Source organism: Mustela erminea, chromosome 3, assembly GCF_009829155.1.
Source record: "Mustela erminea isolate mMusErm1 chromosome 3, mMusErm1.Pri, whole genome shotgun sequence".
In the NCBI taxonomy this organism is placed as follows: domain Eukaryota; kingdom Metazoa; phylum Chordata; class Mammalia; order Carnivora; family Mustelidae; genus Mustela; species Mustela erminea.
The window spans coordinates 110,915,410-110,931,966 of NC_045616.1; the positions used below are offsets into that span (position 1 = coordinate 110,915,410).

Consider the following 16,557-nt stretch of genomic DNA (forward strand, 5'->3'; position numbering starts at 1 on the left):
CTGAAATCCATAGCTACTAACCCTCGATTCCAATATGTTCACACATCAAAAATAGATTTTTCTCTCTTTTGTACATTTATTTGTTTAGTCTGAATTGGGACTGAGCATGCTGTTTGTTTAATGAAGAAAACTCTTTTAGGAAGAATTAAAAAGAAATACCACAATACCTGCACCTACAGGAAATAAGCCCAGGTAAGAGAATTTGCCAACATTTCCCCCATTTTTATTAGAAAACAGGTCTCTTTCTTGCATCTCTCAGTGTAGACACTGAAGCAGTCAGGCCAGCCCACAGATTCCCTCATCCTCTATGCACACCACCAGGTAAGACCAGTGACCAACTGCCCTTCTGATACTTCTCTCACTTTTTGCATGAAAGAAAAGCTTAAAATAAAATTTACTCTTTGCTCCCAGCAAGAACTAATACTTATCAAATGCCCTGGTCAAACACAATAAAATCATACTGTGTAAGGAAATTGCTTTTGTAATTGATTTACTAGTTTTCATAGAGGAAAAACATTTCAGTAGAATTTTCATTAAATTGCTTGTCTACAACCACCAAAAAATATCTAGTTTTCAGTTTTTAAAGACCCCATATCTCTGTCATTTGGATTAAAAAAAAAAAAAAAGTAATAGAATGAGAAAAAATACTAAACCTAATGGTGCACTATATGGTAAATAAAAGATCCAGACATGTCCTTCATTGCAGAAAAGTATAGAATTACAGATTACATATAGGGAAGACAGTGCTTTTGTCTTTGCTGTCTTAGGTTGTGAGACAGAAAAATAGAGGAAGAAAGGAGTAGTTTGGCTTTGTATATATTCAAAAAAGCCTTAAACCACTCCCCTGCGCCTCAGAGAAGCGGCCAGTAGACAAAGAGCAAGTTCTACTGTTCAGATTCTGCTCCCAGGGATTCTGTATGTCATTCTAGGCCTCACAATGAGCCTGCAAGCACCAACAAAAAGCTTTTAGCACTTAAAATACACTTGGTTCAAAAGAGATCAAGGTAATAAACTGCACTAGTGAAATTTCTTGACATATAACCAAAACACTAAGCCTTTGGCTAAAAATCTGTATTTTGTTATTGCCATATTAAATTGTAAGCACCATAAGGACAAGGTCTGTATGTGTTGCAGCTGTGTCCCCAGGGCCACATACAGAATGTAGCTCACAATTAATATATGCCTTTTGAATAAATAAATGAATTTTAATTTCCCATTGAATAAAAGTGTCTTTGAATGGATGACTAAACAGTATCTTTCATCATTAAATTTCACAACAGAAATCTTCCCAACCTCCTACTTGATCTTCCATATTTAGAGTGCATCAAAAGAAGAGAAAGATTTGGGAGCAGGGCAGAAAAATAGGAGAAGGAGAAAGACAAGCTATAAGGAATGAAAAAATGTCACTTGGCATAATCATATCAAAAGCTGGAGCTCCAAATCCCAAATGGTAATCTTTGCTTCCCAATAGACATAAATACTGTTAAGCTGTGACTACATTTTGTTGGCACTATAAGAAACTAAGAAAAGTAAAAAAATTTCCCTTAGACAAGCTACCAGTATTCCAGGAAACTCACCTGATGTGCTGAAATAAGCTAAGAGTGTTCATTTATCCAACAAATATTTATTGACCTGCTAACTGCTAAGCACTGTACAAGGTGCCACATATGGATTCAACAGTAAATCTGCTATGCATATCTGAGATTTTTTTTTAAGGTCCTTGATAAATTTAAGAATCTGATATATAGACCCTCTCCCAGAGGGATGGGTAGTGGGGAAAGCATATTCAAACCATGTACATGTACATGTTCTGCATACAATTTCGGGAAAGCTGTAGATCCTCCAAAACCAATTCACATACCAAGGGTTTATATATGTAGCAATCCTATAGATTCCATTGCCCTCTGCCCAAGCAATAATCTAACATGCTGCTGTATTTGGGGTTTTTTATTTAAATTAAATTCAGGTAGGTTAGAGGCACCTGAGTTGCACAATCAGTTCAGCGTCTGACTTGGTTTCGGCTCAGGTCATGGCCTCACGATCCTCTAATCAAGCCCCATGCTTGATTAGTCTGCTTACAACTCTCTCACTCTCTCCCTCTGCCACCTCTCCATTCTCTCTCTCTCTAAACTATATAAATCTTTTTTAAAATCAATTGATTAATTAAAGTCAGTTATGTTCTAGACAGAAACCTCTTGATTAGAAGTGGCTGCAAAATGAAGATCCCAAAGGCAGGGCAAGATGGCAGGTGATCTCAGCCCCTTCCCAACCTTAGCGAGCTTCCTGAAGTAACTCATAGAAATTACATAAATAATTTTAATACAGTTTTTAGAAACCTTCCCTAACTTGATTAATCAACTTAGAACACTTTCCATTTCAGAGGTTTTACTCATTTAAGGCACTTCTGCATTTTCAACATACAGATAACAATCTAGATATGATGTAGAATCTTCAGGAAAAAATCAAGCCAAGGTATCCAATTCCACACAGAAAGAGAATGCCAAATTGACATTTAAAATACCTGTTTGTACAAAGGACACTTTGGGGGTTTTTTCAATTAATTATCCTGCTCTCACTGCTTTATATATTACAGATTACTAGAATTCATAATTGAATAATATGTAGATGTCACCAGGAGGTGCTAAACCTCCTATTCGCCTACTTGGAATTGCCTGTCTCAATAAGAATGACACTAGCATTTTCTCTCTGATTAGAGACACTATAGATTTGCAGTCGCCTCCATGTAATATAAATCAATAAAGAATAATTTTCCAGGCAGTAAATCAATTGTCAGTTCACAGACCCAAATACCCCTGTGCAGGATTTATTGAAAAAATGAATGGCAGTCTTGTTAGGAGATGTACAGCATGCTTTATAGGGACATAATAGTGTAAACCCCAGACTATTACATTCACTACAGTGAGGAATCCAACAGAAATAACCCTTTCCTTCCCATGGAACACATACTCAACTGGGTTTTTCAATGACAAAATGAAAAAACTTAAAAAACAACAGAACAGTAACATATCTCTGTAGTAGGGTGGGTATACCAATCTTAGGAACACTTCGGAACACTTTCTGCACTTTGGGTGTGGTGGACCTGATTAGTTAATTTTCTAAATCTTGCCATCCAATAGCATCCATTAGTCAAGAGCAGTTTTTGAATTCTTGTTGATATGGCTAGTCTAAATTGACATGTGATATAAGTATAAATAAACACTAGATTCTGAGGTACCTGGGTGGCTCAGCCCATTATGCATCCAACTTGATTATGGCTCAGGTCATGATCTCAGGGTCATGGAATGGTGCCCAACTGCACTGAGAATGGAGATTGCTTAAGATTCTTTCCCTCTCCTCTACCCCTCCCATTCCTCCCATGCATGCACACTCTCTCTCTAAAAAAAAAAGAAAAGTATTTAACAAAAACACTGGGTTTCAAAGACTTAGTACAAAAATTAATTTCAATTCTTTATCTGTTTTATGTGACTACTAGAAAATTTAAAAGCACTTATGTGGTTCACATAACTATTTCTATCATACAGTACTATTCTGCACAGTAAAGTGGCTCAGGTGACAGACTGAAAAATTTTATCATGGTCAGCCAACAATGCACCAGCAAATCCTCAGAGAACTAGATATTTAAGTAAGGGAATGACAAAATAAGACTTCACTTTTTAAAAGAGAACAGTAGGTAGTTCCTCTAAAGAAGTAGGAGAAGACAATAATCGGATGTTCATGAGTAGGAAGACTGATCCCAACCGGCCATACAGTAATATTTAAAGTGCTGTCAAACAAAACTAAAGAACCTGAAAGAAGAGAAGTAGCAGACCTGCTAATGGTGACATAACCAGATTTCAACAAATGAGGGGTATAAGAAGAATAAACAAAAAAAATTTTGATTAATGCCCTACGAAGATACAAAAATTATCAAAAGTTATCTTTGGTTTGGGGCACCTGTGTGGCTCAGCTGATTAAGTGTCTGACTCACTTAGGTCATGATCCCAGTGTCCTGGTATTGAGCCCTATGTTGGGCTCTGCACTCAGCATGAAGTCGGCTGCGGATTTTCTCTCCCTCTCCCTCTGCCCTCCTGCTTGTGCTCCCTCTCTTTCTCAAATAAATAAATATATCTTTTTAAAAAAATTTCTTGGGGTGCCTGGGTGGCTCAGTGGGTTAAGCCTCTGCCTTCAGCCCAGGTTATGATCTCAGGGACCTGGGATAGAGCCCCTCATCAGGCTCTCTGTTCAGCAGGGAGCCTGCTTCCCCCCCCCTCTCTCTCTCTGCCTGCTGCTCTGCCTACTTGTGATCTCTTTCCCTCTGTCAAATAAATAAATAAAATCTTTAAAAAAATTTCTTCAGTTCAATAGCTACAAGCAGCCTCATTCATTACTAGATGCTCAGAATCTTACACAAGGCCTGACTCTAGAAAACACTCAATAAATACTTGCTAAACTAAAGAATGAATTAAATGATTAAATATGAAAAAAAAAGATCTAATGCACCTAAATTATGATGCAAATGCAAAAAAGAAAAAGAAATATATTAATTTTTCTACTGCACTAAACTAGAAATATCCATGAAGCAGAGTGGAGACACTGGAACTCTAAATAATGAAGAAGGAAATGCAGAAACAAAGTAGAAGACATTTTTAGACATGAAAGTAAAGAAAAATTAAAATGTATAATAGCATTAGTGAATCCTAAATTGGGGGAAAATAATGAGAATTTTAAGATATTATAAGATATAGGGTGACAGAGTCTAGAAAAATTGCTACCATTCTGTGGCTGAATAAGGCAAGTCATAGCTTTTTGAATCTCAAATTTTGAATTTGTATAATGAAGCTTTGGAATTAACCTAAAATTCCAATAGTCTATAATATCAGTGATACGAGGCAAATCAAAGGATGCAACCAACTATTCCCAAATCCTCAGAAAATCCTTCGAGAGATTTAACATCAAGGAGAAAATATATATACAAACTTAAGTGTTTCTCAATCAGGGGTGATATTACTCAGGGGACATTTGGCATTATCTGGAGAGTTTCCAGGTTGTCACTCTTAGGGAGTGCTACTAGCATCTAGTGGGTAAAACCAGAAATGCTGCTAAACATCCTACAATGCACAAGACAGTACCCTAAAACAAAGAATTACCTGGGGTAAAATGTTCATGATGCAATGTTAAGAAATTGTAATCTAGAGTAATATATAAATAATTTTCACAGAAACCAGTAAGGCAGAATAAGAAAATACAACAAATTTCGAAGTCCTGTACCAATAGTACAAATGAGCTATTAGTATAAATCTTGGACTTAAGAAAAAAAAAAGAAAGAAAGAAATAACACCTAAATTCATCATTCATCCCTGGTCCTCCTCTCTCAATATCACTTCTGAAGTTTTGCTAGAATTTTTCTTAAGAAATCACCATCCCTAAGAAAATGAGAAAAATAATTCAAATTTATATGGGAGATATATGCACATTTTATGCAGAGGAAGTAAAAATTGTGCTTTATTCTATTATGAATAAAAAGATTTGTCATAAATTTAGACTGGGTTCATTTATTTATGTTTAATAAAGCCTACACACAAGCACCCGAAGAGAAAGTAGATAGAAATTGTAGCCATTAAAATATTTACACTTCCAAGTAACCTAAAGTAGTAAGAAATATAGGCTTAATTATCTTCTCAGATTTTCAGTTAGCACATGAATTTGCAGTCCTACTATACTTGAAAAATAGAGAACACATTCAATTCCAAATTTAAATCTACTGCTCTTAAAATACCTTCCTTTGGGCTGCAAACTATAATCAAGTATTCTGTATCACCATGAGTTTCAGTACATTAATATGATATAAAATATGCTTTAAAGATATATCCATGATTTATAATAATTGCAACTCTCAGAAACTAATAGCCAGAAGCATTTGACTTTTACCTTCAAATATCCTCTCTCAAATCCAGTTAAGATACTGTCTGAATCAGCATAAGAGCTTCTATACTAAGATATTAAAAGTAATCATCATTTTTTAGAGAATTCTATTATGTTAATACTGGATATGTTACTTTTCCCAGGTAACATATTTTTATTTTGATAGGAATCTATTAAGAATATGCTTCAGCAGAATTCTGGTGGAGTTATTTTCAGGAACCCAAAGCTATGAAGCATACACTCTATGGGTGAGTGGAGGGGAAGGGAAGGAAAGGCAGACGTTTTTAGAGTATCTCACCATTTAGTTTCTTGAGGCTGTTATAAACAAATACCACAAAACTGTATGGCTTAAAACAACAGAAATCTACTCTTTCACATTTATGAACACTAGAAGTCTGAAATCAAGGAATCAGGCTGGTTCTTTCCAAAGGCCCTGAGGAACAATTTGTCCTTTACCTCTATCCTAGCTTCTGGTGGCTGTCACAATCCTTGGCACCATTTGGCATTACCTGTCTTGTAGCTACATTTAACTCCAGTATCCACCTCCAGCTTTATATGGTCTTCTCTGTATCTCTACCTCCTTTGTGCCTGTCCTCTGCCTCCGTGTCCACTGCTCTTTTAAGGGTAACAGTAATTGAATTTAGGGCCCACCCTAATTCTAGGATAATTTCATCCTTATATGCATCATTCTTTGTATCTATATTTCTAGATTCTTAACTAATTATAGCTGCAAAGTCCCTATTTCCAAATAAGGTCACATTCTGAGGTTCTGAGTGGATGTGAATTTTGGGGAGATACTGACCCACTACACACACTCACCATACTTTATTTGTGGTCAACTATTTTATTTAAATAAGCTTGTGTCTCCTTCTCTCTTTTCCTTGTGACACAAAACCTGTAATTATATATACTAACCCTCCCCAAGGAACCACTGTCTCATCTATACAATGGCACTGGCATCAACAGATGTTAATGAAAGAATCCAAATTGACCTGGAATAAATACAGAGATCATTGTACCAGCTTGGGTTTTTCAAAAACTACCTGACCATCAGGTAAATGATGTAACTTCTTAATGTCTGTGTTACCAGGAAGATTAAATGAATTAACCATGATACAGTATACTTGGGAGTTTGATCCTAAACTCTTCCACTGAATGGCAGCTAATCAAACAGATGAATTAAGCAACTTCCCTTAATCTCGGGTCCTTTATTTATAAAACAAGAATAATGCTGTACTGATTTTAATGATAAAATAAAAATCCAGCATATGAATATGCCTACTACAATAGATCCAGTGGTTAGCCAAATGACAAGTTTTATTTGGCCAGCACAATGGACTTCATTTTTACTTGAATTTAAATAACTTTAAGCACAGAAGGCATTTTTAGTTTGCCACTGGCACCACGACTCCACTGCCGTAAGCTGAGTTTATCTATCCTGGGAAGCCTATAAGTTTGTTACTGTAATGTAGATAAATATTAAATATCAATAAATGAAAATGGTATCAGAGGCTACCTGCCCCGATACTGACCATCCAATCTAGCAAAAAGCAATTCACTACCTAGAGGGAGAGCTAATTCCATGGTGGTTGTTTTTTTCCTTAAATAATTCCATTTCCTAGTAAATTCTTCCTTCCATTTCTGTAAGTTTTAGTCAATGACCTTAGTTTTTACTCCTAAAACAACATTAAATAAATCTAATCTGCAAGGGCACCTGGATAGCTCAGTCAACTAAGCCACTGGTTCTTGGTTTTGAAATCTCAGATCATGATCTCAGGGTCACGGAGAGTCCCATGTCCAACTCCGTGCTCAGCTCAGAGTCTGCTTGAGATTTTTCCCCCTTCCCCTCCCTCTCCCTCTGTTCCTTCTCCTGATGGACTCTCCCTCTCCCTCAAATAAATAAAATCAGGTCATGATCCCAGGGTCCTGGGATCGAGTCCCACATCGGGCTCCTTGCTCGGCAGGGAGCCTGCTTCTCCCTCTGCCTCTGCCTGCCTCTCTGTCTGCCTGTGCTCGCTCGCGCTCTCTCCCTCTGTCTCTGAAAAATAAATAAAATCTTTAAAAAAAAAAAAAAAAATCTAATCCTGTATCAACTGTCTTTCATTTATATGAACACATCACTGTGACTTCCCAATACATGAAATAATTTCTATGACAGCATTCAAAGGCATAATTATAAATTACAATTAAGATACATCATTAAACCATTCATCTTACTGCTGTCAAAAAACAACCCAAGGAAATTTTTATGCCATGAGATGATTATATTCTTAGCTTATAGACAATCAGCCCTCCTTTGGTTTTTTGACTTTGTGAGATATGATGTGAAAACCCCCAAAAATCCCTCCCAATGTTTACTAGAAAAAGGAGAATACCATACTCTTCTGCAAATTTAACAAGGGTTCTTTGTCCATTTCTTAGGCCCAAGGATCACAGAATCAGATGAATGAGCAATTTTGCTTATGAAAATATGAATATAAATATAAATATAAAATAATGAAAAATTTTTTTTAATCTTTTTTCCTTTTACTTGACAGAGATCACAAGCAGGCAGGCAGAGAGAGAGAGAGAGAGAGGAGGAGGAGGAAGCAGGCTTCCCAACTAGCAGAGAGCCCAATTTGGGGCTCAACCCCAGGACCCTAAGATCATGATCTGAGCCGAAGGCAGAGGCTTTAACCCACTGAGCCACCCAGGTGCCCCATGAAAATAATTTTTAAACCAATCCTAATTACTTTCAGATTTACTAATAGAAATTGTCGCTTTCTCCCCACCACCTCACCTCCAGGCCACCTTTTCAGCTCTAGAAGCCCTTACAAAAAAACTGAAGTCTGGGTACACTGAAAATGCTAAGTTGAAACTACTAACGAATGGCTCATATGTCAGGAGTCTAGAGAATTTGACAGGAGCTCTGAATCAGCCTTGGTATTCCTAGTATTTAGAATGCATGAGAAAAAAATGCATGAGAAAGAACAGCAGCTTCTCATGCAAAGGCTGTAATTGCCAAGTGACCAAGATGTCAATAGAGTCAGCTCCCAAGAATGGCTATAGAAATTCTATGGGGTCTGGAATGTCGAGATACTTACTTATTTTGCTGACAGCAAAATAAACTACTGTCACCAAGTGCTTGAAATCAGGCCCTGTAGAAGTTAATTCTCTTTAAAGATATGGCAATCCACAGTGCTATAGTTAATGTACATTAACTACTGGTGATAGGAAAGACAAGGATGGGGCCATTGTTAGTAATTAATAAAGTATGTAATATTTATATTTCTTTGCTATTTCTCCATTCAAACAATGATAAACTTACCCAACTAATCCTTTGATTAATGAAATGACTGTATTTAAAATCTTCAAAGCAAAAGTCTATGGTTAGTTGGACTCTATTAATATATCAATTACAAATTTAGAAAGATTCTGTAAGCCAAAGGGTTTAACTATTTTTAAAATATTTAATTAAATATTTAAATAATTTTTAACTATTTTTTTAAAAACCTACAGAAGAACTCCAATGTGCATTATACACAAATATAACAAATATAGTAAAGCGGTGCCAGGGTTGTGGGGGAGGACAAAAATAATTAATCTTAGCCATCGAGGATAAGAGGTGGTGGAATTTGGATTTCATAAGGCACCTTTCAGATAACCAAAGATTTATAATACGGAAGGTAAGATGATTATCAACTTCATATGGCATGAAGGAGGAGGAAGCAGGCTCCCCAACTAGCAGAGAGCCCAATTTGGGGCTCAATCCCCGGACACACATTTTCAGTGTACCACAGTTCTGCTCAAGGCAGCATTTTCCAAAGTCATACTATCCAACTGGACATTCTGGCATCAGGTCAGCCTTTCCTATATTGGCAAATTGAAAACATTCTCAAAACTTCCTGACCCTTGTTGCCATATAATTTCTCATATATTTATAATGGCTAGTCAAGTTAGTCCACATGATAACCACATTTTATTATATGTAATAACTAAATCCATATAACTAAGCCTTAAAATCCCTCATGTTTAAGAAGTCCAGTTCAATAAAAGTGAGCTTTCTGCAACTTGCTGGTTGATACTTGATACATTTTTATTTAGTTTTTAGAATTAAGAGAGCCTTATTAAGCAAAGATAGCAAAGTAGGCAAATATAAGCAAATATATTTTAAGAAACTTTAAGACATTAAAGTAATAAATGTAGAGTCATAGTATTATTTCTTAAGGACACAAAAAGAAAATTATAATTAAAATATATTTAACCAAAATTATTCCTCACTTCCATTATGCTGGTGAGCTGTGAGAGTCCCTAAGTCTGAAATAATGGAATAAAAACAAATGGCTACACTTGGTAATTATGGTTAAGAATTTATAGGCTTTTAGAAAATTATATACATTCCAGTTCAAAACTCTGAATCCATAATCCAAAGACAAGATGAATCAACCATAAAATCATATCAAACAGTATTTAATAAAAGTCAACACTGGATAAGAGATAGAATCATCAAGAGATTAGACCCCAGTAGCAAGAGGCTAGGAGTAGCAGGAGGCTAGGAGTAGAAAAGGTGGACCAAAGGTGCAAGTTGGGGCATCTACTATCATGGCCATAGCCTCTGAATATGAAGAAAAATCATACTCAAAGAAGGTAAAATCTTATGTCTACACAAAAACCTGCACATTTATATTTGTAACAGTTTTACTCAAAACTTGGAAGCAACAATAATGTCCCTCAGTAGAGATAAGTAGGATGAATAGGATAAATAAACTATGGTATTTATAAATATTTATAAATAAATAATGGAGTATTATTCAGTGCTAAAAAGAAATGAGCTGGGATGCCTGAGTGGTTCAGTTGGTTAAGCATCTGCCTTTAGCTCAGGTCATGTGATCCCAACGTGCTGGGATCGAGTCCCACATCAGGTTCCTTGCTCTACAGAGAGCCTGCCTCTGTCTGCTGCTCCCCCTGCTTGTGCTCTTTTTCTCTCTCACTCTCTCTCTCAAATAAATAAATAAAATCTTGAAAGAAAGATAAAGGATTTAAAAAGAAAGAAAAAGAAAAAAAAAGAAAGAAATGAGCTATCAACCAATAGAAGACCTTAAATGCATCTTACCAAGTGAAAAAAGCCAATCTGAAAAGTCTACATACTGCAAGATTCCAACAACATGACATTTTGAAAAAGGCAGAACTATGGCAACAGTAAAAAGATCAGCCGTAGGCCGAGGTGGGGGAAGAGGGAGTAAATTGGCAGAACACAGGCTTTCTAGGGAGTGAAACTAATCGGTATCATACTGCAAATGTTGGATACATGCCATTACACATTTGTCTAAACCCCCAGAATTTGCAACATCAAGAGTGAGCCCTAATGTAGACTAAGGATTCTGGGTGATAATGATGTTCCAGTATAGGTTCATTACTTGTTGGACATGTATACCTCTGGTGGGGAATGTTCTTAACCAGGGGAAGAAGTCTACACGTTTAGTGCAGGAAGTGTATGAGAAATCTTGTACCTTCCTCTCAGTTTTAAAACTAAAGAGTAAAATATATTTGATTTTTTAAAAAAGGAAATAAAGACATTTTCAGACACACAAGAGTTGAAAGAATCTATCACCAACAAAACTGTACTATAAGAAATGTTACAGAGGGAAGAGTCAAGATGGCGGAGAAGTAGCAGGCTGAGACTACATCAGCTAGCCGGAGATCAGCTAGATAGCTTATCTAAAGATTGCAAACACCTTAAAATCCATCGGCAGATCGAAGAGAAGAAGAACAGCAATTCTGGAAACAGAAAAACAACCACTTTCTGAAAGGTAGGACTGGCGGAGACGTGAATCCAAAGCGACAGGAAGATAGACCCCGGGGGGAGGGGCTGGCTCCCGGCAAGTGGCGGAGCAACGGAGCACAAAATCGGGACTTTTAAAACTCTGTTCCACTGAGGGACATCACTCCAGAGGCTGAACCAGGGCGAAGCCCACGCGGGGTCAGCGTGGCCTCAGGTCCCGCAGGGTTACAGAATGGGGGTGTCTGAGTGTCACAGAGCTTGCGGGTATTGGAACGGGAAAGCCGGCTACAGAGACAGAGCCGACAGTAAGCTCACAGCTCGGTGTTACCTTGAACCGGTTGCAGGCTCGGTGAGCTTGGAGCGCGGCCAGAGGTCAGGCAGACGGGAGTAACTGGGCGCTGTTCTCTGAGGGCACACTGAGGAGTGGGGCCCCGGGCTCTCGGCTCCTCCGGGCCGGAGACTAGGAGGCCGCCATTTGTATTCCCGTCCTCCGGAACTCTACGGAAAGCGCTCAGGGAACAAAAGCTCCTGAAAACAAACCTGAGCGGATTACTCAGCCCGGCCCCTGGTAAGGGCGGTGCAATTCCGCCTGGGGCAAAGACACTTGAGAATCACTACACCAGGCCCCTCCCCCAGAAGATCAACAAGAAATCCAGCCAGGACCAAGTTCACCTACCAAGGAGTGCGGTTTCAATACCAAGGAGAGCAGCAGAATTCCAGAGGAGGAGAAAGCAAAGCACAGAACTCATGGCTTTCTCCCTGTGATTTTTTTTTTTTAGTCTTGCAGTTAATTTAATTTTTTTCTTTTTCTTTTTTTTTTTTTTCTTTTTTCTCGCCTTCAGGTAAAAAAATTTTTTTTTTTAATTTTTACCCTTTTCTTTTTTAACGTTTTTTAACTAGTTTATCTAATATATATATTTTTTCTTTTTTATATTTTTCTTTATTCATTTTCTTTTTTTAATTCTTTTCTTTTCTTTCTTTTTTTTCTCTTTTTTTTTTTCTTTCTTCCTTTTTGAACCTCTTTTTATCCCCTTTCTCCCTCCTCACGATTTGGGATCTCTTCTGATTTGGTTAAAGCATATTTTCCTGGGGTTGTTGCCACCCTTTTAGTATTTTACTTGCTCCTTCATATACCCTTATCTGGACAAAATGACAAGACGGAAAAAATCACCACAAAAAAAAAGAACAAGAGGCAGTACCGAAGGCTAGGGACCTAATCAATACAGACATTGGTAATATGTCAGATCTAGAGTTCAGAATGACAATTCTCAAGGTTCTAGCCGGGCTTGAAAAAGGCATGGAAGATATTAGAGAAACCCTCTCGGGAGATATAAAAGCCCTTTCTGGAGAAATAAAAGAACTAAAATCTAACCAAGTTGAAATCAAAAAAGCTATTAATGAGGTGCAATCAAAAATGGAGGCTCTCACTGCTAGGATAAATGAGGCAGAAGAAAGAATTAGTGATATAGAAGACCAAATGACAGAGAATAAAGAAGCTGAGCAAAAGAGGGACAAACAGCAACTGGACCACGAGGGGAGAATTCGAGAGATAAGTGACACCATAAGACAAAACAACATTAGAATAATTGGGATTCCAGAAGAAGAAGAAAGAGAGAGGGGAGCAGAAGGTATACTGGAGAGAATTATTGGGGAGAATTTCCCCAATATGGCAAAGGGAACCAGCATCAAAATTCAAGAGGTTCAGAGAACGCCCCTCAAAATCAATAAGAATAGGCCCACACCACGTCACCTAATAGTAAAATTCACAAGTCTTAGTGACAAAGAGAAAATCCGGAAAGCAGCCCAGGAAAAGAAGTCTGTAATATACAATGATAAAAATATTAGATTGGCAGCAGACTTATCCACAGAGACCTGGCAGGCCAGAAAGAGCTGGCATGATATTTTCAGAGCACTAAACGAGAAAAACATGCAGCCAAGAATATTATATCCAGCTAGGCTATCATTGAAAATAGAAGGAGAGATTAAAAGCTTCCAGGACAAACAAAAACTGAAAGAATTTGCAAACACCAAACCAGCTCTACAGGAAATATTGAAAGGGGTCCTCTAAGCAAAGAGAGAGCCTACAAGTGGTAGATCAGAAAGGAACAGAGACCATATACAGTAACAGTCACCTTACAGGCAATACAATGGCACTAAATTCATATCTCTCAATAGTTACCCTGAATGTTAATGGGCTAAATGCCCCTGTCAAAAGACACAGGGTATCAGAATGATAAAAAAACAAAACCCATCTATATGTTGCCTCCAGGAAACTCATTTTAAGCCCGAAGACACCTCCAGATTTAAAGTGAGGGGGTGGAAAAGAATTTACCATGCTAATGGACATCAGAAGAAAGCAGAAGTGGCAATCCTTATATCAGATCAATTAGGCTTTAAGCCAAAGACTATAATAAGAGATGAGGAAGGACACTATATCATACTCAAAGGGTCTGTCCAACAAGAAGATCTAACAGTTTTAAATATCTATGCCCCCAACGTGGGAGCAGCCAACTATATAAACCAATTAATAACAAAATCAAAGAGACACATCAACAATAATACAATAAGAGTAGGGGACTTTAACACTCCCCTCACTGAAATGGACAGATCATCCAAGCAAAAGATCAGCAAGGAAATAAAGGCCTTAAACGACACACTGGACCAGATGGACATCACAGATATATTCAGAACATTTCATCCCAAAGCAAAAGAATACACATTCCTCTCTAGTGCACATGGAACATTCTCCAGAAAAGATCACTTCCTCGGTCCTAAATCAGGACTCAATCGGTATCAAAAGATTGGAATCATTCCCTGCATATTTTCAGACCACAATGCTCTAAAGCTAGAACTCAACCACAAAAGGAAGTTTGAAAAGAACCCAAATACATGGAGACTAAACAGCATCCTTCTAAAGAATGAATGGGTCAACCGGGAAATTAAAGAAGAATTGAAAAAAAAAATGGAAACAAATGATAATGAAAATACAATGGTTCAAAATCTGTGGGACACAACAAAGGCAGTCCTGAGAGGAAAATATATAGCAGTACAAGCCTTTCTCAAGAAACAAGAAAGGTCTCAGGTACACAACCTAACCCTACACCTAAAGGAGCTGGAGAAAGAACAAGAAAGAAACCCTAAGCCCAGCAGGAGAAGAGAAATCATAAAGATCAAAGCAGAAATCAATGAAATAGAAACCAAAAAAACAATAGAACAAATCAATGAAACTAGGAGCTGGTTCTTTGAAAGAATTAATAAAATTGATAAACCCCTGGCCCAACTTATCAAAAAGAAAAGAGAAAGGACCCAAATAAATAAAATCATGAATGAAAGAGGAGAGATCACAACTAACACCAAAGAAATACAAACTATTATAAGAACATACTATGAGCAACTCTACGCCAACAAATTTGACAATCTGGAAGAAATGGATGCACTCCTAGAAACATATAAACTACCACAACTGAACCAGGAAGAAATAGAAAGCCTGAACAGACCCATAACCAGTAAGGAGATTGAAACAGTCATTAAAAATCTCCAAACAAACAAAAGCCCAGGACCAGACGGCTTCCCAGGGGAATTCTACCAAACATTTAAAGAAGAACTAATTCCTATTCTCCTGAAACTGTTCCAAAAAATAGAAATGGAAGGAAAACTTCCAAACTCATTTTATGAGGCCAGCATCACCTTGATCCCCAAACCAGACAAGGATCCCATCAAAAAAGAGAGCTATAGACCAATATCCTTGATGAACACAGATGCGAAAATACTCAACAAAATACTAGCCAATAGGATTCAACAGTACATTAAAAGGATTATTCACCACGACCAAGTGGGATTTATTCCAGGGCTGCAAGTTTGGTTCAACATCCGCAAATCAGTCAATGTGATACAACACATCAATAAAAGAAAGAACAAGAACCATATGATACTCTCAATAGATGCTGAAAAAGCATTTGACAAAGTACAGCATCCCTTCCTGATCAAAACTCTTCAAAGTGTAGGGATAGAGGGTACATACCTCAATATCATCAAAGCCATCTATGAAAAACCCACCACAAATATCATTCTCAATGGAGAAAAACTAAAAGCTTTTCCGCTAAGGTCAGGAACACGGCAGGGATGTCCATTATCACCACTGCTATTCAACATAGTACTAGAGGTCCTAGCCTCAGCAATCAGACAACAAAAGGAAATTAAAGGCATCCAAATCGGCAAAGAAGAAGTCAAATTATCACTCTTCGCAAATGATATGATACTATATGTGGAAAACCCAAAAGACTCCACTCCAAAACTGCTAGAATTTGTACAGGAATTCAGTAAAGTGTCAGGATATAAAATCAATGCACAGAAATCAGTTGCATTTCTCTACACCAACAACAAGACAGAAGAAAGAGAAATTAAGGAGTCAATCCCATTTACAATTGCACCCCAAACCATAAGATACCTAGGAATAAACCTAACCAAAGAGACACAGAATCTATACTCAGAAAACTATAAAGTACTCATGAAAGAAATTGAGGAAGACACAAAGAAATGGAAAAATGTTCCATGCTCCTGGATTGGAAGAATAAATATTGTGAAAATGTCTATGCTACCTAAAGCAATCTACACATTTAATGCAATTCCTATCAAAGTACCATCCATCTTTTTCAAAGAAATGGAACAAATAATGCTAAAATTTATATGGAACCAGAAAAGACCTCGAATAGCCAAAGGGATATTGAAAAAGAAAGCCAACGTTGGTGGCATCACAATTCCGGACTTCAAGCTCTATTACAAAGCTGTCATCATCAAGACAGCATGGTACTGGCACAAAAACAGACCCATAGATCAATGGAACAGAATAGAGAGCCCAGAAATAGACCCTCAAC

At 37.4% G+C, this 16,557-nt stretch overlaps 1 long non-coding RNA gene across 1 annotated transcript in view; it reads left to right on the forward strand.

Moving 5' to 3' along the window:
- The window catches only part of LOC116586739, a 95,363-nt gene that overhangs the window by 39,923 nt on the left and 38,883 nt on the right, over nt 1-16,557 (forward strand). The window contains exons 3-4 of the long non-coding RNA XR_004284129.1: nt 89-192; nt 1,281-1,450. This is a non-coding gene — a long non-coding RNA (uncharacterized LOC116586739). The remainder of the gene's footprint in view (nt 1-88; nt 193-1,280; nt 1,451-16,557) is intronic.